This window comes from Maylandia zebra, linkage group LG8 (assembly GCF_041146795.1).
Source record: "Maylandia zebra isolate NMK-2024a linkage group LG8, Mzebra_GT3a, whole genome shotgun sequence".
Taxonomy (NCBI): Eukaryota; Metazoa; Chordata; class Actinopteri; order Cichliformes; family Cichlidae; genus Maylandia; species Maylandia zebra.
In genome coordinates, this window is record NC_135174.1 from 25772721 (window position 1) to 25795362 (window position 22642).

Here is a 22642-nt window from a genome sequence, read left to right on the forward strand (position 1 = left end):
ATGCCAAAATGACAGAGCACACGAGCGACAGCCTTCAACTTTTTCAGTTCAAGCCCATATCTAAATGTTGCCAAAGCAGCCTTGGCGTATTTCCATACAGTAAGGGCAAAAATGGCATTTAGAGCTTTAACACTAAACCCAGTATTTTATTGTCTCTCTGCACTTGACGCTACAACGCTGAAGAGATTTTGGAGATTTAAAAAAGCAATAAAAACTGTCTGCGTAGGTCACAGACTGAATTAAATCCCCATTTTCTTCCAGTGTTAATCCTATGGAAGCACTGATTGCCCGCCCTGCTCATAAATTAATTTTTACATATTGTTATTGGTACAATGTGTAGGATTTAAAAAGCTTGTTATAAAAAAAAAATGCTTATCAGTCAAAATGAGAAGAACAATGTAAATATGACTCTGATGCCAAATGTCAGAACCAGCTGTATAAATGATTTTTCAATTATTAAGCAATCTAACTGGGAGTGCTTCTCTTTGGTAATCTTTGTTTTTGAGCACCAGAAAGTCGATGCATAAAATGCAATTTCCACATGAGGAACTCATCTGAAAATACAATAAATATATTTATGCCGGCTAGACCACTGAAATCAAATGAACGAAAGGTAGCTGCATCTTGAATCCCTTATTCAGACCACAATATTTCACACTTGAGAGGACAAAGGAATAAAAACAAGTGGTTTAGAGTGAGCATTAGTCATGCCCATGCCCTCGATTTAACCTCATTTCCTTCTTGCCTTTTGCACTTGTATTTTTGACCCTATCGCTGATTGTGTGTTCCTTTGTTGGTATAACAACAAAACCCCACTTTAATGGAAAGCTGCACCTGTGACATTTGCAAGGTGATCCTCTGCAACTGCAAATGAGCAGTCAAATCCTTTTTGAATATGACTACAGAACCCCAGCAGCATCCACCATTCTGTCAAACTCTTTAAACAAGCTTAGTGTGTTTAGGTAAAGGAGCAACACTTTCCAATTAAAGTATACATTTTTCAACATGAATTGTCCGGCGCACGGGAGTGAGAGTTAATCTAACAAATGGCTGTCAGAGCCCGATACTAGAGATGCTCTGCTCTGAATAATGGATCGCTCCATGCAGCTTGTACTCTGCCTTAATTGCACAAGTACCTAATCAAGCCCGTAAAGATAGCAATCTCTGTTGACTGAAGTTAACATATTGTTCTTTGCTTAATACAGGCCCTGCTGTGCTCAAGGTTATGTGCCAGTACAATACAATCAACTGCTGGGTTTTAAAACGTTTCACTTCTTGTGTTGGGGAAACAATTGAAGAGGGTCCTTTATTATTTCAATACATTCTCAGACATTCGTCTTAATTTTTTAAGAATATGTGAGATCAAGCAACCATGGTTACTTATACTTTTATTCATAAATAAATGATTAAAGCAAATAAAAATAAATACATTTATAAATAAGATGATTATAAAAGCAACTTTTTTCATCTAGTATAATTTGTGTGTGATCTACTTCAAATGTTCATTTCTAAGGCTCGAGTCACACAGGCCTACAGACCAATTGGGGACCCCTGGCAACCACTGACCAAGGGAAAAATTAGTACACCCTGATTGGTTGCTGCATGCTGCTGATAGTTGTTGTGAAATTTATTGTTAAACATATGCTTGGAAATCAGTGAGTGTTCCTCTGGTATCCACCGGTCGCTAGGGAAAAATGTGTATTTGCTGATTGGAGAGTGGTTGCAGGAGGTTGCTGGCTGTAATTAGTCACAAATAACATGTCTTTGTTTCATTATTGTTACACAGTAAGGAACACAGGTTGTGTTTTATTTACTATTTTGTTAAATTAATGAAGCTGTGACACTATGGATGCAGCGAATTCCTGACATTTCATAATCAAAGAGCAAATGCAAATGGATGGCCTTCAGTTTTTGCAATGTGTACTATGACGCAGCATCTATGCATTTGTCCTTGAGGCGGAATCCAAGTGGACTAGAAAAAAAGGATAATAGGAATAACTACTCAACTGTGATGTTTGCAGCTGTCCTTGTCCACATCTGCAAGCGAGCATAATTTTGGCTTCAGGGTGACCAGATCCCAACAGACTAAATGTGGTGTAAAGAGTGTGTTTTGCAAGCAATAATATGGGACAGAAGGTTGTCTGAAATTTTAATTTGTCTTTAATCTGTCTGGCAAAATCACACAAACTACTGAGGTTAAAAGTATCGATTATGTAAAGGGCAAAATGACGGAGGTTAAATAGAAGCTGAAATCAGCGAGGATTCATAGATCAGCACATATTATTTTGAGTTGGGAATTCAAAGTGGGGGAAAGATGATGGCTTCTCACACTTATGTTAAAACAGAGTCAACTGAAGAATTCGATTTTTGTTGTGTGGTGCTCCTAAGCACTACGATTAATTTATTAGTTAAGGTAAAAATGCAGAATAATTGACTAAATGCACTTTAATTCAACACATGCTACATACATGTAAAGATACTTTTAACTTTGTCACATTTGCAACCATTTCTCTGCTCGGCAAAAGACCACAGACTCACTGTGGAACAGTGGCAGAAAAGCAGGTTAATGCTGACGTTTTTCATCCAATGTGCATCTCAGTTTCAAATACTGCAGGGAGTAATGGGATAAGAGGGAGCAGGCGAGCTGACAGGCTTTACGTCTTTAACTCTGCAGCAAGATTACCAACTCCTATCGCTGTGGGAAGAAAACTACCTGAGGCGTGTGCAGAATCAACTGCTGATATGTGTTTTGCACCACATGCAGTTAATCACCGGACTGACAACCATTCACATTCACACCTATGGAAGCAACAGATCTGAGGCCAGAGCATTCTTGCTGTGAGGTGATGATGTTAACTGCAATGCTTTCACTGTGCAAGAGCCACAACCAGGAAAAACAGCCTCAACATATCTCACTGATAATGCTTCAGTCACTCAGGCCTAAAGAGCGGTCAGCCAAACTTGTGTATTCCCCAAAAACACTTTTTTTGGTTGCTTGCCATTCCTGCCTCAAGTCAGATGCAAAGCAGGTGCTGCACCAAAACCTCCAGAAAACAGAAAATAAACCAATGTTCTCGCTGTAAAGAAAAAAATAATGCAAAAAAAGTGGAAGGAGTATGTGCAAGCCACAAACTGGGGACTTCCCTTCATAAACAAATGAGGTAAACCAACAATTAAAGCTACGAAAAACCAGATTAAGAGGGCTTACATCCCAAAAGGAAAGAAACGAAATCCCCACAAAGAAGCAGGGATCTAAGGACCCTGGAGCTGAAAAAAACAAATCAGCAAAACTAAAGCAATAACATTTATACATATTAAAGCCATCCGCATGAATATTACTACATCACACTCCTTAGTAAAAGCAGTGATTGAAGATTCTAGGATACTTCTTTTGTATTTAAGTGAACATGACAAACTGTAATGTTTTTCCCCGCCTTTGACAAAACTCACTTGTTTCATTTGTTAACTTCATTGTCATCCCTGCAGTTATCCTTGCTGTGTGGCGATGAAATAAGCAAAAGGGAAATTCATTTAGCTGTGCTGTATTACTGTTTGTTATTACCATTGCTTTTACTAGCCCCTCGAGACTTTCATTACAAAAAATTCCTACCAGCATTTCTTCACAAAAGGATGATCTTCCAGAGAAAAGAAGTCCAGACGCCCAGTAGGCCAAGGATGCCAGATGATTTAACCCTGATCATTTCTCTATATCCACCTGGAGCCTCCAGGCATTATTTCCTCGCTCTCTATGATGCTCTCTAAACATTCATCTTATGTCTTTTTCTCTACTATACTTTCATATTAATTTATGTGACAATTCCTAATGGAGCGTAAATCTAAATATATGAATAAAAAAAGCATAAGGCTGCATTTAAACTGTCCATTTCCAGCAGCACTTACGGCCCAAATGCTCTCGTAATGCTCCTCTAAATGCTCCATTTGTAATAAAAAGCAAAAACAATCAAGCGTCATCCAAATCACTATGGGAAAAATGTCCCATTACCCACACACAGGGACGCAAACTTCCACACTGTTATTTGCATTACTGAAATGTAAATGTGTGCACAGGCGAAACATATTAAGTGAGAGCAATAAAGCAAACAGCAGCAGAAATAAGATGATAATGTAACTTTAATACAAACTGAGATCTGGTTAAATTTAGTAGAAAATTTGTAAAAAACGCAGTTTTTTTGCAAGTGGTTTGCATGATACTATTTACACAAATCTAATGACAGCACCAAAAAATTATGATGATGAACGCTGGTTGCCAGAAGATGAGAACTGAGAATAATTAAACAGGCTCACTGCATAATACTCCAGTATGTGGTGAATCCTTATTTGGCACCTAATTTCTGTGCTGCCTTTGAACAAACAGAGCCAATTTCACCAAGTACTGATGCAGAAACGTTACAAATTGGTCCATAAAAACTCATCTGAATACTGAAACTGAAATCTCTCTGCTGTAAAGTTGGGTATTTTTTACTGTGGAGTCCAGGAATTGTTTGACAGTGATGGTATCTGATGCTTGGGTTTTTGAGAAAGACTAACGCTGCAACAAGCTACATCATGTCCAAAAGCCCAGAGACAGATGAGAGTGGCATTTTGTAACAAGGATAACTGACTAAAACAAAAACCAATACCACAAATGTGTGCAATGGTTGTGTGTGCAGACTAGACTAGACTAGAAAAGAAAAGAATACCTTCATTGTCCACATCAGTGGAAAGTTATTTTCAGTTCACCAAGTCAACAAATCAATTCATAATTATAGACTTGCACTTCTTCTTTACAAGTTGAAATGAAACTTGCGCACATCTCCTGCAACACTCAAGCTTTCATAAAAAAGAAGAATTCTACACACGTGACATCGCTGTGCATACACAAATCCACGCATTTGTTTAAATTCGAAGGGCCCTAATGTTTACAGGAAACTATGACTCAACCAACCCCTGACAGTATCTGTAGCTGTAGGGAGGGGATCAATGCCGAATCGAGCTTCCACTTGGTTGCATTGTCAATAAATAGTTAAAGGCAAACAAACACAACAAGCTTGCCAATTGCAGAGAAAGAGGAAGGCAGCAGATAAAGCACAGAGACAGGAAACGCAGGCTGATATGAAACTGTGTTATCTTGAAAACTCTTGTTTTTCATATGCTTGCTACACTACCGCGCTCTTATTACGGTGTCAGGTAATTAAATAGCACGGAGACAGAGCTTAGATCTAACTTGTCAATGAGACGGAAAAGTCGGCCCTAACCTCAAAGTTTGTGCACGCAAACAGCCTCTAATCCTGCTTCACGTTGCAGCGAGGTCAGTGATCAGTATTCAAAGCACGAGCCAACTCCATTCACGCTCCTCAAAAGAAGGAATGACACTTCTTGAGATGCCATTGTGCCTCCCTTGTTGACTCACTTTAGTGTATTTGCTTTTGTGTGCATTCATCTCTGTCTTGTTTTTCAACAGCTTCACATCATTACCTCCGAGTGTCAATTTTCCAACTGCAGCCTTTCATCACAACATGATTCATATCTTGTTTTAAACACAAACAGCTTTTCTTTGAAATGTATCCATGAACTCATTTTCCAAAACTTCTGAACTGTCCAAGCTTGTCTTCGTGTCTTTGTGCAGCACTCCTGAGGAAGCTGACTCATGTTCATCAGCGCAGTGGGACATTTGCATTTCAGGCCTATTTTTCATCCGATCTATTTTTCCTCCTCAAAGGAGAGGCACTTTGATGTCCCTCAAATCTTATTACGTCTGGGCCTCAGCAAAGGCGAAGACTGACTTCCTCTGGTTCTGCAGTAGCATGGAGAAAATGAGGGAGGCAAAAGCCGTGTGGAGTAAAATCCAAATGGATATGGTCAGTCACGAGGGAAACTCTTTGAAACGCACAGCAGCGAGCGTGTCATTCCATCGTGGAGGTGTTAGCGGTGATTAGAAAAACGCCCAGTGTGGCACGTGAATGTAGACGTTATAATCAGTAGGACGAAACGTGCAGTCAGACACATGAAAACAGGCTACAGCTTCATAAGAAGTTCACCATAACAACGGGTGGTAATCTTTCAGCATTATGTTTCTGCTGCACCGTGTTGACAGGGAAAATGTGTTGATGTGATCTAGAAATGTGAACATTAATTTAATAAAGAGGATATTTTTTATACATAATTCAAAATTGAAACAAACTATCCAAAGTCACACTAGCTCTAAAACCAGCTTCTTTACAGGATGTTAGGAGTATTTTCGACTTTTCTGAGCCAGTGAGAGACACAGAAATCATTCAGGTGTTGTTAGTAAAGATCAAAACTGATGATTTAAAAACAAAAAAACCTGCATTGGAACATTTGTGAGATGACGGCAGTGGATAGATAGTGTACTATATATGACAGGACAATCTAGTTTTTATGAATGAACTATGTTTCTGAGGGCACAGATATTAAGAGTTACTATTAAAGGTGAGTTTTGTTGATGCTTCTTTAATGTAATAGTTTTTTTTTTCTGACAATGAGGTCACACTAGTTCCCTTTTCATACCAACTTAAAGTCCCCATGTTAATCTCATTTTCAGTTTTGTTGTGAGGTTTAGAATTATGGCATCATTTGAATGTTAAAAAATACTTAATTTTCTCACGCAATGCACTGCAATTATTAGAACTTGTAGATACACCATAAAGTAAATCTCCAGTAAATGTTAACCTGGAAAAAAGGGCTGTTATTTAACCCAAATGATCAACTTTTTCTAACTTTGGATGGATAGAAAGGTGATGCTGATAGCCTGCAATCACTCTGAGTAAGCACAACTCATCTAAAACATCTCTTTGCAATAGGGGACTCCACTCAGCTGGTTGCCAACTGGTTATTTTCTAATATAAAAGCAAGGTCATGACTGTCCATGTCATTTTTCTGTTAAATTGCTAATTTTTCTAAATTTGCGTGTCAAATCTGTGGGTTTCTGGCTGGACATTAAAGTAGTTAATGCAAATTTCTGTGCATGCACAAAGCAACAGGTTGGTCATTTTCACTATTATATAACAGTTAATCACCATCTATTGCAAACAAATTGCAGGTAATTGCCAACTTGACTCCATGCAATTGCAATGTGATTGAGTAATTCCATCTTTTTGAAGTGTTAGCATTGTCTTGACGCACTAAAGGCATTCTGAAGACCAGGTCTGTCAGTGGTTGATCCAAATCTTCAAAGCAACCATTTCAAAGCCAACAAGCCCGCAAGGTCATTACTTTGTAATCCTGCCGTGCCCAGACACTTCCCTTTTGTGAGAGTAGCATTAAGCTGCTTTTTTTAGGCAGCAAAATAGATAATGGGTGATTTGAAAGCACAGTAACCCTTTAAGGGTTTCACTTCAGTTGTTTTGGATTTTTGACTGAGAGCCAAGAACCACACACACTGAACATGACATAAGGAGCACTGAGGGGCTTGGAACAATTCAAAGTACAAGGTTAATACAAGAAATCAAAAACAAGTCCAACTCTACTGAAATTCAAACATATCAGGACTCTGGAATAACCACAGATATAACTTTTTTCCTGGCTGAGACATTTTAGTTACCATAAGCCGCTCTAGTGAGGAAGCTGCAGACTGAGAGGCAGCTCTTTGTTATTCGTTTAAGGAGGAGCCACACTAGATGTGAGGTGTTATTTATGCAAATATGATAGAAATAAGAAACAGGTGAAAAGCTTGGACTGGCAACAGGGAATTCAGCTCGATTGTGGTAAGTACTTTCCGTGAGTAACTTCCTTCAGTGTGCACTCTGAACACTAAAGCTACTCCATAAACTGGAGGAAAGGGAAAACCCCCAATAAGCATATTACTGGATTTAAATGTTGATTTTGGCAGCTTTGTGAACAGGTTTTTCATTATAGCTTCAAAGGTTTCATTATGAAATTTATGCGTAAGTTCAGTGATGAAGATCTGTTGTCACTCACCTGTCTGCTTTCCAGGTTTTGGCTAATCTAAGTTTTACATCGCTTCCACTTTCCCACGCTGTCCAGCTGATTGTGACATCATGGGTCTAGTCTGATCAGCTTTCTGCCGGCCTTTTTCTGGCCATGTAGCTTTCAGTCCGCATGCTTTAAATCTCACTGTGCACCTGTCATTTTTCCTTGCAGTCGCCTTTGTGCAACCCACCTCCTCCCAAGCCTCCACCTTCATCTCCACCACCAGCATCTAGACTTCGGGGAGTCCTGTCCTAATCGCTGTCACCGCTGGGATTCAGTTTTGCTCCCCTGGGCTGTCGGGGTCTAACCGCTAAATACCTGAAATTGAGGTCAATTAAACTTGGAGCCATAAACTTTTATGCAAACTGGAGATGACCTGAATGATATACAGGAAAATCAAAAGAATTGGGATTTATATTAAAAGCTTTTTAAAAACATATATATTTGAATAACTGCTGTGTGTGTAGCAATGTTTGTGCAAGGTTTCATTCAGATTGGCCTGCTCGTTAAGGAGGAGAGGGTGCATATATACATACACATCATTATAGTAAGAGATATCCTTAGAATAACTGGTATATTTATTCTATTTATATCGATTATAGTGAAATAAAGTTACACAGAAGGTGTCAAATTTAAAACAATGAACGAGTGTGGAGAAACACTGTAATTTTACAGATACACACTGGGTTTATTGTCCTGTTACCAAGTATATCCACCATGCATGAACATCAGGCAGTGTAAGGATGCGTAAACATGGAGAGTGCGCCTCAGCTGCAAGATATGGTGATGCAGTCACGCAGCTTGTCCCGAGATCTAAAATAGGGACAACAAACATTTATTCAGAGCTGCCGTTTTAATGATGAGGACTCCGCGGAGGTCAGGGTTGATGTTTTAAAAAAAAAGAAAAAGAGTGCAGTCGAGCTCTAATGGCTGCAAAATAATAGAATTCTTATACACATTTCCCCGCTGCTCTCTGAAACCTCTCCTGTCAGAATATCAATTCCTGTGTTCTCACTCTGTGTGCATTTTCCACAAACATGGAAAATAAGTGTGTGTTTGCATCACACATCCCTTTTCTGTCTGTGGCACAGTAAACAAATACACAGTCAGTAGTTCCTGGTCTCAGTACAACCACAGGGAAATTGATCTTCCTTGTTTTGACAGGATTATTTGCAAGAAGGCTCTGCGGTGGTTTTCAGCAAGCATACGTACCGAGGTTGTATAATTACGCTGACTTTGAAAACACCGACAAGAAAACAACTTTAAATGCAGAGGAGGATGTAAAAGAAGATACAGGGGAGAAACAAAAGAGACAAAAGGAAACGTGTCTAAACAGAGTCGAGAAGGCTTTTGGGAAAACAATCGAGAGCGAAAGAATGAAAAGACGGAAAGCATGCTGAGAAGATTCTCTGCTAGACTTTCAAAAACAATCTTTTTTCTTTTTTTAAGCACTAAAGGAGTGTGTGTCTGTGCAGTCAGTTGATATTCCTAAACAGTGACGAGCTTTGCTTGTGTTGACAATAAGAGATCCTTTGAGGGAAGGATACATTTGTTTGCGTGGTTTTTCATTCAGTGTGCTGCTGTGTGTACAGACCCCAAACCAGCTGATTATTAACCCCACAATGGCATTTAGTTACAAAGCAAAATATTGTTACGCACTACAACAGCTTTAGCTTTTGAAATGAAGTGTTTGAATGATGTCATTTTCCTGCTTTTACAATGTTTACATGTTTTTTTGCAGCTTTTAAATGTTTTTTAGGAAAATTCTGTAAAAACTGAAAATTCCTGATTTTTAAAAATGAGTTTAAATGAGAGTTACAGACATGCACCATCACTTCAGTCTAATCACTTCTGGCAGCACAAACCTGTAATGATTATATATAAACTACAGAAACATGAAACCAATAAAGTATCTGCTGTGATGATAAGAAAACGTGGTTTTAAACCAGCTGCAAGATAATTAATTTTTCATGTATTGAGTAAGTCGGGTTGTATGGACTTGTACAGGAACACAAAATCTGCTTACGTCTTGATTTATGACCTCAGTAAACACTTTTCTAATGAGCTCATGGTCTCAGTTACCGGTTCCAAATTTCATACAAGCAATATGACCATTTTGTAAAGCATGGTCCCATTCAAGGTTAACGTAACAAACCAAAACTAAACTAAAAACTCAAACTAGGCCGTAAAAGATCACTGAAAAAAGGCACATGATATTGTATGATCAAAAGATAAAGCTAAAATTAAAAAAAATTGCAGCAAGTGTTTTTAATCTTTGTCAATCTGGTCAAATTTAGGATCAAACCAGTTTCTCAAAGCTTTCGTGGATTTGGGATGTCTTCATCGCTGTTTTGTTTTTATGCTGTAATAAATATTTTACCTTCTTAGATGTGTCCATGGAAAATATGACTTTTGCAATATGGTAATTAAAAAACAAAGCACAACAAAACAGAAGAACAATGAAAACAAAAACTAACAAGATTAAAAAGTTCAAAGTTTTTAATCTTAACCTTAATCTTCAATCCAAACTAGTAAGACACAGGAAAAAGGGGAAAACCCGAGAACAGTCCAAACGTCACACACAGTTTAATCAATAACTCAAGGAAAAAAACCAAGAGGAACACCAGGAAATCAAGAAATGCTGAAATGATTGACTATTAAAAACAAGACAATCTGACAAAGAACTGGAGAATGAAACATGCTAGTTGGTGATTAACTGACTGAACACAGGAGCATAACCACGACTAGGAAACAGATGTGAAAGACGATTCTATTGATCAGTGTAACATATGTGTTAAACACTTGTGAATCTCACCCAAAATACTTTCTTTTTTGGAATAAATATGTCATTTTTTTGCATCTCACTCTCCTATCTGTGTGTTCGGTCTGTGTGCGTTCATGTGCGTGTGTGCGCTGCGTGGTGACGTAGGCGCGTGCATGTGTGCCCCGGTCACAGCTCCTTTCAGCATGGCCGGAGGTAAGTCACTGCCACGTTGCTCTCGGTTAATCAAAGTTTGTTCGGATCCCAAGCTTCAGTGTGAATACGACCGTACCGCCGCGGTTTTGTTTATCGTTAAGAGACTCATTTGGGATAAGTTTTGTGGAGGACGAGTTCATTAATACACAATTATAATGAGTTATAGCCGAGAACTCGGCTAATATGCTAGCATGCTAAGCTAGTCCGTATCGCTAGCGGCTTGAGAGTTTACTCGCGTCAGTCTCTCCTTTTGTGTAACAGCATGCACCTTTTCTTTCTTCGTCAGGAGAGGGTTACGGGCAGTCGCGTGACACGCACGGATCGAACATGTGTCTCTGTGTTGCAGGTATGGAGATGTTTTTATGTTTTGGAGATGCAGTCTTTCATTTATTGTTCTTATAAGTTGTTTTGATGTTTTTTAGTGACATATTGTTTATTTTGTGCTTTTTGTTTTTCGAGAGTTTAAGTCAATGGTTTGAAATAATTTGTTGTATTTGGTTCGTTACATTAATGTACATTAAGGGCACAGCTCCTTTCAGCATGGCCGGAGGAGAGGGTTACGGGCAGTCGCGTGACACGCACGGATCGAACATGTGTCTCTGTGTTGCAGATGTGCAGTAAAGAGCCAAAGATTCGACACTGTCTCCTGCCTCTTGCTTCAACACCAAAACACAACGCAGAACAGCAGGCGTAACAATTACACGGGTTACATTGGTGCCGTGACCCTTTGGATTCATCAAGCATCGACGTCATCTCGATCACCGTGGGGAGCTCTTCATAATTGCCCTCGTTCCAAGTTGGTTGCTTTTCCTAACTTGTGTGGGACTTTTTGAATGAGCTTGGACATTTAATCTGCTCAATTCTCATCCTGAATAACATTAAGTGTTAGTTAAGAATACTGTGTTTGCTTTTGTACAGTTGCACTATTTGGAATCTTGTTTCTTGTGATTGTGCTTTATTCATCATTATGGAGTCAGCATCTGGTTCAGAGGCAACTGGTGTTCCTGATGGGGAGGTTTCCTCTAATGTTGGTATGGGGCGAGGGTGGTTTCTTGGGGATGGGGTTCAGACACCTAAAGTTGGTGTGTCATTTGCTCCCAAGTTTTGTTCCACTCGTCTCCAGGTTCCCCCCTGTGACATTCAGACCCCGCAGACAGCTGGCAGTGCTGAGTTGAGTACACTCATCTCAGATTTGGCCAATCAGATTGGTCAGTCCATTGTAGCCCAGCTGCAAGGTGATAAGGGGACCAGTATGCCTACTGAAAGCTCTAAGGCTGAGCAGGGACCCCCTGAGCTAAATTTGTCTGGGGTGAAACTCTTCTTGCAATCAGACGTCAAGGAGCCACCAGTTTTCAGGGGTGATGGCAGTGATAAATTTTCCATTCATGAATGGGTTGAAATGATGGAAATGTACTTTGTAAAACGCAACACACCAACAGATCAGCGATCACGTGACATATTGGCTAGGTTGATGGGGAAGGCTAAGGATGTAGTGAGGGTCACCCTACGTCACAACCCCTCACTTGACCATGTCCAGGTTCCTGATTTGATATTTGACATTCTGAAACAGCACTTTAGTGTATTGACTTACTCTTCTATGCCTATGGCTGACTTCTATAACACGAAACCATTACAACATGAGGGAGTGATGGAATATTGGATAAGGCTAAACAATGCTATTGACGCTGCTGACGAGTGCTTGCGTAGGCAGGGGCGTAATGTTGAGGATCCAGGGCGTGAGGTCTCGATGATGTTCATCAAGTATTGCCCTGACCCCATCCTCTTGAACAGGCTCAGCATCAAAGCAGCTGAGGAGTGGACAACCACTGAGGTTCAAGAACGCATTGATAGCTTCCAGCGTGAACTCAGGGCACGCAGTCAGGGCAGTTTCCACACCTCACAGAGGAGAGAGGTTAGCCACAACTGCTCTATTGTGCCTCAAGAAGCGATGGCATCACAGCCTGGGCAGGCCAGTGTCGCCTTGCAGTCTCAGCCTACAGCACCAGCCTCAAACCTTACTTGTCAGCTTTCGCCCACAGCAGCTTGCTTCACTCCTGTTCTAGCTGATGTTTCGACAACCTGTCCTTCTGGGACGTCAGTGTCTTCTTGTCCGGTGCCTACTCCTACTCCTCAGTTCCAACAGTCACCAACGTACACTGTGTCCACTCAATCTAGTCAGCAGTCAGTTGGTTGCGAGCTTGGTTCGACTAACACCCAAGCTTTTGATGTGACTGGCATGCGCGCTCTGATCGGCCTCTTGGATCGCGTGATTGCATGTCAGAATGTGCAGACTACAGTCCCTGCATCTGCACCTTCGCAGCGTTTTACCCGCGGGCCCTTTCTTAAGAAGAGTTGTCAGGTCTGTGGCAACACTGGTCATTCCACTCACATGCACTGCAGGAGAGAGAATCTCTGTCTTGCATGCTTTGCTCCTGGTCATTGGAAAAAGGACTGTCACAGTCGTCGTGAGGGACGGGAGGCCGGGGCTGTCGCGAGGCAGGGTTGGCCTTCGGAAAACTGAATCACCCACACTTGGAGAGGGGCAGTGTGGGGGATGAACCTAATACCCTCAATCATGATGAATCGGATCTCGAAATTCTTTATGTCAACACCTGTTCAACAATGCCAGAGGGATACCGTGTCGTGGTTCAGGGACCAGCAGTAGTGCCTACATTTAGTGAATTGTTCTACACCCAAGTTGCAGTGAATAACAAGGTTAACTTGAGGGGCATGATGGATTCCGGGTCTATGGCTTGCACTATGAGTGAAGAGGCCGAGAAGTCACTTAGAGAGGCTGGGGCTCTTGTGAGTGGACCGCAGTCGGCCGAACGTATTGTGCTGGTTGGCTGTGGTGGGAAGCAGACCCACCCAAAGTGCGTTTATGACTTGACACTTACTGTCCACGGTGTGAAATGCATTGTACCAGTTTTGGTAGTGTCGGGCCAGCGTGATGAGCTCATCATTGGCTCCAATGTTCTCAAGTACCTGATGCGAGTTATGAAACATTCTGATGACTATTGGAAGCTTGTGTCTGTGGGAAGCAAGCACTCGCTTCTTGACTATGAGCACTTCTTGGACATGATGTCGTGCACCACCAGATGGAGGGGTGAGGAGGTTCCTGACAAAATTGGCACTGTGAAACTGCCTCGTGCTGTGACACTACTCCCACGGTGTGAGCATCTGGTATGGGGCAGGCTGCCCAGCAATGTGCCAGTCTCTCCAGGCAGCACGATCATCGTGGAACCTTGCACCTCTGGGTCTGGGCCGAGAGACGTTCTTGTTGGCCGGGTGATCACATCCATGTGGGGTGATCGGTGGGTGCCATTGAAGATGACCAATCTCTCCTCAAAACCACTAACCTTGAAACGCAACTCGAGGGTTGCTGTCGTTTCATCTTGCCTTGCGGTGGAGGACCTTGATTTCCAGCAGGACTCCTGCAAGATGGCGAGTATGGCCCAGGTACCAGTCAGTGGGCCAGCTGCTACTGAGGCTGACTTGAATGACAGGTTGTGCTCCCTAGGTTTGGGTGATCTTGACATTGACTCATGCCATGCCAGCTTACAATCAAAGAGAGAGCTTGTTGAGCTAATTGAGCAGTATGAGGACATCTTCTCTAGACACCCGCTTGACTGTGGTGAAGCTAAACGCTTTGTACATCGGATCCACCTGACTGATGAACGCCCATTCCGTATGCCTTACAGAAGAGTACCCCCTGCTCATTACCAACAACTAAGGCAGGTACTCACTGACATGGAGGAGAAAGGGATTATTCGCAAATCCATCAGCGAGTATGCATCCCCCCTCGTCATGGTCTGGAAAAAGGATGGCGGATTGCGGATTTGTACGGACTTCAGGTGGTTGAATGCGCGGACTCTTAAGGATGCGCATCCACTCCCTCACCAAGCGGATTGCCTTGCCGCGCTTGGGGGCAATGCCTTCTTCAGCACGATGGACTTAACCTCTGGGTTTTACAACATTCCAATGTGTGAGGAGGATAAGAAGTACACCGCTTTCACAACGCCTGTTGGCCTCTACGAATACAACCGGATGCCACAAGGGCTCTGCAATAGCCCAGCTTCATTTATGCGCATGATGCTGAACATCTTTGGTGACCTCAACTTCACCAGTCTGCTCTGCTACTTGGATGACCTCCTGGTCTTTGCTCCCACTGAAGAGGAAGCCCTGTGCCGGCTCCGAGCTGTTTTTCAAAGGTTGAGAGACAACAATCTCAAGTTGAGTCCAAAGAAGTGTCATCTGCTGCGGAAGTCAGTCAGGTTTCTTGGTCATGTCATCGACCAGACCGGAGTGGCTGTGGACCCAGCTAAGGTGGAAGTGATTTCCAAGATGCCAAAGGAGGCTCTAATGGAGAAGGATGGTTGCACTCCTTCTGTGAAAAGGATTAAGTCCTTTTTAGGAATGGTCTTTTTCTATCAGTGCTTCATTCCTTGTTGCTCAGCCATTGCCAAGCCTCTGTTTGCTCTGACGGCTGGTCAGAAGAGGAAGGGACGGACTAGTCACGCTGGGAGGGGTGCTGGCATGTTCAGGAAGTTGACTGCTGCAGATTGGAGCCCTGCATGTGACAAGGCCTTTCATAAACTGAAGGACGACCTCCTTAACTGTGCCGTGTTGGCTCACCCTGACTTTTCACGACCGTTTATTTTGTCTGTGGATGCTTCTCTGGATGGACTGGGAGCGGTTTTATCACAATTGCCTATCGACGGGGATAAGGCACGCCCTATTGCTTTTGCGAGCAAAGCACTAAGCAGGTCACAGCAGCGATACCCAGCCCATCGCCTTGAGTTCATGGCCCTGAAGTGGAGCATCTCTGAAAAGTTCAGCCACTGGTTGAAGGGGCACCAGTTCACAGTGTGGACTGACAACAACCCGCTCGTTCATGTATTGACCAAACCCAAGCTGGACGCTTATGAACAAAGGTGGGTGGCCAAGCTGTCATCCTACAACTTTGATTTGAGGTACATCCCAGGTCGAAAGAATGTTGTAGCAGATGCACTCAGTCGTGACCCCTTCACCTATTCTATTGGTGGGCGCTTGCTTCAGGAGCCCTACGAGCACTTGGTGCGGAATGCAGAAGGTGCGGCGGCTCATGAGGTGCAGGACGCTTTCAGGTTTGGTGTCCAAAATATTCAGGTTGCCCAACAACCTGTTCCAGCTCTGACCTCAGAAGATTCCTACAGTTCGTCGGAAGTCACGGCTACCTTGGTTCACCATGATTACTGGGAAACCGCTGCGGAGAATAGAGCTGCCTCCCTTCTCTACCTTGTTCAGCAGTTGCAACCAGTTGGCAATGATGTACTGCCATCACTTACCTTACATGAGCTGGAGGACCACCAACTTCAAGATCCCGTCATCTCCGCTGTCCTGCCACTCGTAGCCCGCAGGAGGCACCCTTCCAGGCGTGAGAGACATGGTATGGATTCCAGGGCACTGGCCCTATTGAAGCACTGGGAGAGGCTCAAGGTTCGGGATGGCATTCTCTACAGGGAGACGAGAGACCCTGTGAGCAAAACAAAGAGACTCCAGTTGGTGTTGCCAGTGAATTTACGGGTGCAGGCCTTGAAAGGTGTCCACGATTTGGCAGGGCACCAGGGTCAAGTTCGCACCCTCCACCTAGCAAGGCAACGTTTTTTCTGGCCCAATATGGAGAGGGATGTGAAGGAGCATGTTCGGTGCTGTGGAAGGTGCATACTTGCCAAGACTCCAGAGCCTGCAGCACGAGCCCCATTAGAGAGTATTAAGACCTCTGCTCCCATGGAGCTCATCTGCATTGACTTTTGGTCAGCAGAGGACAAAAAGAAGCGCTCTGTTGATGTGCTTGTGGCAACTGACCACTTCACGAAAATGGCCTTTGCTTTCCCGTGCAAGAATCAGACTGCCAAGCAGGTTGCCAGAAAGTTATGGGACTGTGTTTTTTGTGTATATGGTTTCCCTGAGCGTATTCACTCAGACCAAGGTCCCAGCTTTGAGAGTGAATTATTTTCTGAGCTTCTGCAGATTTTGGGCGTTGCCAAGTCTCACACTACGGCTTATCACCCTATGGGCAATGGGGGCACGGAGCGGTTCAACCGCACACTTGGCAACATGCTGCGAGCTCTCCCTCTCAGAGCCAAACAGGAATGGCCGCAGCAGATTCAGACATTGACCTTTGCTTATAATGCAACTGTTCACGAGACTACTGGATATGCCCCATTCTACTTGATGTTCGGCCGTGTCCCACGACTACCGGTCGACGTTATGTTCAAGTCTGTTTTGCATGATCCCATTGTGGTGGACTTTAACGGCTACTCCAAGCTTCTTCTGTCATACTTGTCTGAGGCTGCCAAGATCGCCCGGGAGCACACCAGCAATGAGCAGGAGCATCAGGCTCGTCAATACAATAAGAAAATCAAAGGTGTGTCTCTGAACGTTGGGGATCGCGTCCTGCTTGCCAATAAAGGCGAGCGGGGCAAGAAGAAACTTGCAGACAAGTGGGAGCCTCAGGTTTACACTGTTGTGGAGAGGCATCCCAGGACCCACATTTACAGGATCAGTGACTCTTCAGGCCAGAGTAAGGTTGTACACAGAAACCTTCTGTTGGACGTGAGTTTCCTTCCTGTCCAGGATTCGTTGGGAAGTCAGTCCTTAGACGTTTTCTCCAGTGAGGGGGATCTCAGTGCTGATGGGGATCTGGAGGACCCTGGCAGTCTAGGGACAGAGTCTACCGCAGCAAGGACTTCTTTGTGGGTCCTTTCGGATTTGAGCCATGGAGTGGATGTGGATTCCGCGGCAGGAGAGCATGCCTCACAGTCCACGGATCGTCAGCATGGTTCATGTGATGGTGCGGATGTGGACAATGCCCCACCTGATTCTCAGACTTGCACAACGGACATTCCAGCAAGCCCTGCTGGTCAGGCCCAGCACTTTGCTCTTCCTACTCCGGTTGACTGTTCCGCTACCTCTGATTCGACACAGTCTGGCACAGATTCTGTTCCAGGTGCCTGTCATGGGGACGCTGTTGTTCCGCAGACTGTTCCTGTTTCTGGTTCAGACATCAATCAGACCTCTGGTCAGCCGTATACTGAGCAGCCATCCAACTTGCCAAGACATGACTCTGACCATGCCAATGTTCGAAGCAGAGTGGTTACCAGAGCAGGTCGGGTGGTAAAGTCAGTCAACAGGCTGATAGAAAACATGGTCCAGAAGCCTATTACATGGGGCCTGTTACCGCCACGGGAGGCTCGGCCTCTGACATAGACTGTTTTTTTGGGTCATCCCATTGCGTATTATGAATGTGTTGTACTTGCTTGAGGCATCATGACACCCACCCTGGGCGTTTTATGGGACCACGTTTGATGAGGTGTAGGCTGCACCTTTGTGTTCTGAAAGGGTTGGAGGCCTGATCAACCTATCCAACTTCTTTTAATCCATTTATGGATAGTTTCTAACTGAACTATGGGATAAGATCCTTGGGTTACCTGTTCCGGAGGTGATGGTAGTTCAGCGTCGTTGTGCCTCTTGGTACTGCAGTACCATTCAGATGTGTAGTGATTTTGGTGAAATTCAGGGGGGGTGAATGTAACATATGTGTTAAACACTTGTGAATTTCACCCAAAATACTTTCTTTTTTGGAATAAATGTCATTTTTTTGCATCTCACTCTCCTATCTGTGTGTTCGGTCTGTGTGCGTTCATGTGCGTGTGTGCGCTGCGTGGTGACGTAGGCGCGTGCATGTGTGCCCCGGTCACAGCTCCTTTCAGCATGGCCGGAGGTAAGTCACTGCCACGTTGCTCTCGGTTAATCAAAGTTTGTTCGGATCCCAAGCTTCAGTGTGAATACGACCGTACCGCCGCGGTTTTGTTTATCGTTAAGAGACTCATTTGGGATAAGTTTTGTGGAGGACGAGTTCATTAATACACAATTATAATGAGTTATAGCCGAGAACTCGGCTAATATGCTAGCATGCTAAGCTAGTCCGTATCGCTAGCGGCTTGAGAGTTTACTCGCGTCAGTCTCTCCTTTTGTGTAACAGCATGCACCTTTTCTTTCTTCGTCAGGAGAGGGTTACGGGCAGTCGCGTGACACGCACGGATCGAACATGTGTCTCTGTGTTGCAGGTATGGAGATGTTTTTATGTTTTGGAGATGCAGTCTTTCATTTATTGTTCTTATAAGTTGTTTTGATGTTTTTTAGTGACATATTGTTTATTTTGTGCTTTTTGTTTTTCGAGAGTTTAAGTCAATGGTTTGAAATAATTTGTTGTATTTGGTTCGTTACATTAATGTACATTAAGGGCACAGCTCCTTTCAGCATGGCCGGAGGAGAGGGTTACGGGCAGTCGCGTGACACGCACGGATCGAACATGTGTCTCTGTGTTGCAGATGTGCAGTAAAGAGCCAAAGATTCGACACTGTCTCCTGCCTCTTGCTTCAACACCAAAACACAACGCAGAACAGCAGGCGTAACAATTACACGGGTTACATCAGGAAGGTGACAATTAGTGAAAATTACCAAAGTAAAACTAGAACCAGTGATTACAACAAAACAAAAGAAAAACATGACACAAAACGTGAGTTCACAAACACAGGGGTGCCAAAACAGTGTCTACAACTACGTTTTAAGTACAGTTTTCTGTTTGTATTCATTAAAGGGACTGATGTCTGTGACGCACATTTGAACTAACAGCTCTTTCATGAGTTTCACAGCACATTTTAAAACAAAAGTGCATTAACTGGGCTTCATAATCAGAAACCTGACCTCTAATGCAAGACGAGCAAGTACGTTGAGTACAGGGACATGTATGTTTCACATTTCTTTTAGCATGGCGCTATGACGTCTTGGAGTGCAATTACAGTCATTCATGTGTTGGCACAGAACTGCAAAGCAGTAAAGAACTGCAGCTCTGGAGATAATATTTCAGTCAGCATCTGTCTATAATCAAGATCGCCATCTGAGAGAAAAATTGATACTTTGAATCGACAGCAGGAACAAACATTTCAGAGACTGACAATAGAGAAGCCAGCAGTACAGTTTGTTTGTGATTTTCATATTGTACAGCACAGCTTGTGATGCACACACGTGAAGCTACACAAACAAATAAAGACATTCATGGCTACTCAGTAATGATCCCGATCCTGCTGAAGAGCGAGTCAGAACGCACAAACAACACTTTAAAGCACAAATTTTCTTGGAAAATCAATCACTTGATAATACCTGCAACTCAGCAAGATGTAAACATGACGGCACGCTTCAGGGAAAAGGTCTAAAGCACCAGCTGGAGCTCTGGAGAGTACAGTAAACACTTCAGATCAATCACTTTTTTCTTTTAGCATTTTCTTTATAAAGTTTTTAAGGAAGTTGAGGCATAACCTATGAAAAGGTCTGAATCCCTCTTGGCAAAAAAACAAAACAACAAAAAAAACTTGGAAATCAGCAGCAGAAGCAAGGAGATATTTACAGATTTGTAGAACAGAGAGATCACTTTGGTAAATGTTTTTGAAAGTTGATGGATGAGTTCACACCGTCTGTGACAGCTGGGTTATTTTGATATATTGTCACCGTTGAAGCCAACATGATTTCTTCCCTTTTCTAAGCAAATCAAAGGAATGTTTGATCCAAGCGCAACAATTCATCCAAAAATAAATGTTCTAATATTTCCATTAAACTAAACATTTTTAGCAAAGCTTTAAACAGTTTAAAATTCTTGGGGTCTTGCACCGCCGTGCAGCGTGGGGTTTTTAATCATAAGACCAAGTGATCCAACAGCGCTCGGTGCTGTTCGATGCCCCGTGTTGCACATTTCAGCCCTGCTGTAATCAGACACTCTGTATGTAACTGGGAGTTATGGCCTACAGGGGGTGGCATCCATAGAGTATGTCAGTAAATGTGTGCTTATGTCTCCATGGCGACACAGTTCATGGCAAACAGAGCAAGAGACAATCAAACGCTGCGGGCTGTGTTATTGTGCTGAGGGTATGAGGGCACAAAATTGCACTGAATTTAAATTGAGCCATTTTTTTATCAGACTTCTGAAGCATCAACAAATTGCCTCTTCGCTATGACTCACTGCACCAGTGTGAATTCATGTGCACCTATTACAGCAGTAATGTTTAGCCTTGGCTTTACGCAATAGTTATCAGCTGTATTAGCACTGCAATTCAAAAGGAGGAAGAACATTTATCCATAGCAATAATAGAAGACATGAGGACAGATCCCCGCTAGTTCAGTGGAGATGAATGTATTTGATTTGCACTGCTGTTAATACTGTTAATACATTTTTATACGTTGTCTTGGTTACACTGGATTGTCCACAGTAGGGCTGAGAATCAAAGAGTAACTCAATGCAGTACAGTCCCATTATGATGCTATTACAATATCCTGCAAGCCAATCATCTCTGATGTACAATTGCACAACTGCACAGTTGCACAATATCTGTGCGACTGTAAAATAGGCAAAAAGAAGGAATTATGTATTAACAGCTCTGCAGTATTGGTGTCTGTGTGTAATATTACTCATTACTGATTTCAGTAAAGTAGTAGTTTTTGTTCCCCGCCGATCCAGTATTTCTCATTGTCAATTCCTTCTTTTTCACAACAACTTCAATTTAATCTTCCTAAGCATTTACTTGATTACTACAACCATGAGGAGTCATAAAGGAGTCACTCTGCTAGGATAAAATGCCCGGGAATCGGATTAGGGCACCTGCCTGCTTTAAGAAAATATCAATATTTGGCGCCCGGGTATTGATGCTGTTATTGCAAGAGGAAATGATGCAATATTGATATTTGGTCCAATATTGCCCTTGTTTCCATTAGGATTGTTGGTTTAACAGTAAGTAGCAACAGCTTTGGAGACGATATTTCAGTCAGCATCTCTCTGTAATCAAAACCCCGGACAGACAAAAAGCGATGCTGTGAATCAGAAGCAGGAACAAAGATTTCAAAGCCTGATGTCGACGCCAGCAGCACTGTTTGTTTGGGATGTTTATATTATACGCGGCACAGTTTGCTTTTTGCTTTTGTGATGCAGCCATGTGAAGCTACACATACAAATAACTTTAGCAGCTTGTCCTTATTTCACCGTGTCGTTTCAGGTAATTTAACTTCCTCATTTTCTTCTTGCGCGTTTCTTTTTTTTTTCACCCCACCTTTGCACTTTACCTTGATTATTTGCCAAGTGCCATCATGGCACGTCATGAAGTGGTCACCATGGTCAGAGAAACATTTGGGGAATTTATTTAGTGTATCTCTGTGATTGAAAGAATATAAACTTTCTTTGTTGTAACATTACTTCTTAGCAATAAATCTCATACCATCGTAAAGCTTTATATATCATATACCTTTAATTGATCACCTCATTCCTTTATTGTGAGTAACAAGGGAAAGTCTTAATATACACATTTTAATGTAAACAAGAATGTAATTATTGCAGTACCACTCCAGTCAAAAGGCAATTTACAATAATAGTAATACAAATACTGTATTAGAAATGCATTTTATTCTTCATCAAACCCTAAGTACTAATTTAGCCATCTGTTGATTTAGTATTGATTATGGCATTTCCATTTCCTTTTACCTTATGTTTTCTATTCTACCCTTAATATGAGATTTTATTGTTTTTAGCCTCATTTTGAGAAATAAAACTGTCTCCACCTCTATTGTCAGATGCAGACATCTCTGATCATCAAAAACAATAAATACATAGAAAATAATTTAAAACAT

At 42.5% G+C, this 22642-nt stretch overlaps 1 long non-coding RNA gene across 1 annotated transcript; it reads left to right on the top strand.

Annotated features, from left to right (window-relative positions):
* Positions 1 to 10770: 10770 nt before the first annotated feature.
* LOC143419895 (uncharacterized) lies at positions 10771 to 19329 on the top strand. The gene is made up of 2 exons (XR_013099919.1): positions 10771 to 11723; positions 18979 to 19329. It is a non-coding gene; the product is annotated as an uncharacterized LOC143419895 (long non-coding RNA).
* Positions 19330 to 22642: the final 3313 nt, after the last annotated feature.